The sequence below is a fragment of the Penaeus monodon genome, chromosome 28, assembly GCF_015228065.2.
Source record: "Penaeus monodon isolate SGIC_2016 chromosome 28, NSTDA_Pmon_1, whole genome shotgun sequence".
NCBI lineage: Eukaryota > Metazoa > Arthropoda > Malacostraca > Decapoda > Penaeidae > Penaeus > Penaeus monodon.
The window spans coordinates 9,188,558-9,189,359 of record NC_051413.1 but is presented as its reverse complement, the minus strand read 5'-3'; positions in this window follow the sequence as shown (position 1 = coordinate 9,189,359).

The following is an 802-nucleotide window of genomic DNA, read 5'->3' as shown; positions in this document are numbered from 1 at the left end:
GAGGGCTTTGCTGAATGGTGATGGTGAATTGATGGTGTCGGAGTGTGGTTATGGTGCGAGAGTATGGTGCGGTGGCGGATTATCGTGTGGTGAAGCTGTGGTGTAGGAGGTGATGATGGTATAAAGGGTATGGTGTAGTGACAGGGGGTTGTATGGTGATGAGTGTGGTGTACTGAGGTTGTAATGATGGATTAAGGATGTTAGTGAAATAGTGTGGTATGGTGAGGGAGTGATAGTGTCCGGGTGTGGGGGTAGTTTGATGGTGAGGTAAATGGTATATTGTGGTGATGGTGTGTGGGTGCGAGGGAGGGTATTGTGAACTTATAGTGATGGGTTCGGTGGGATGTTATTGTGATGTATCATTATGACAAAGAGAGTAGTGTTTTGCAAGGCGCCTTAAGAACGCTTCCATATGGTGCTGAAGTATGATGCTGAAGTACGGTGAAGGTGGGTTCAGAACCTACATTATGGTGACTGAACAATAAAGAACATACCTCTATAGTGAGAAGTGATACAACATGCTAACAATATGGTGGCCGGTATGGTGTCCTGGGTAGCCTAGAGTGGGTAATATTGTGGTATAGTGTGTAGTGAGTGGTTTGTCAAATCTATTTCTGAAATAATAATACCATAGTGCGCCGTATGATTAAGATAATCCCTCCATAACGCAATAATAATGATTGCATGTGAACGATCCCCCAATAATAATTGCATTGAATTCACATAAAAATTTCGCAATAATAACTAAGTGAAAAATAATGATAAAAAAGGGATATAAAAGAGAGAAGTCGGTCGTTGTTAG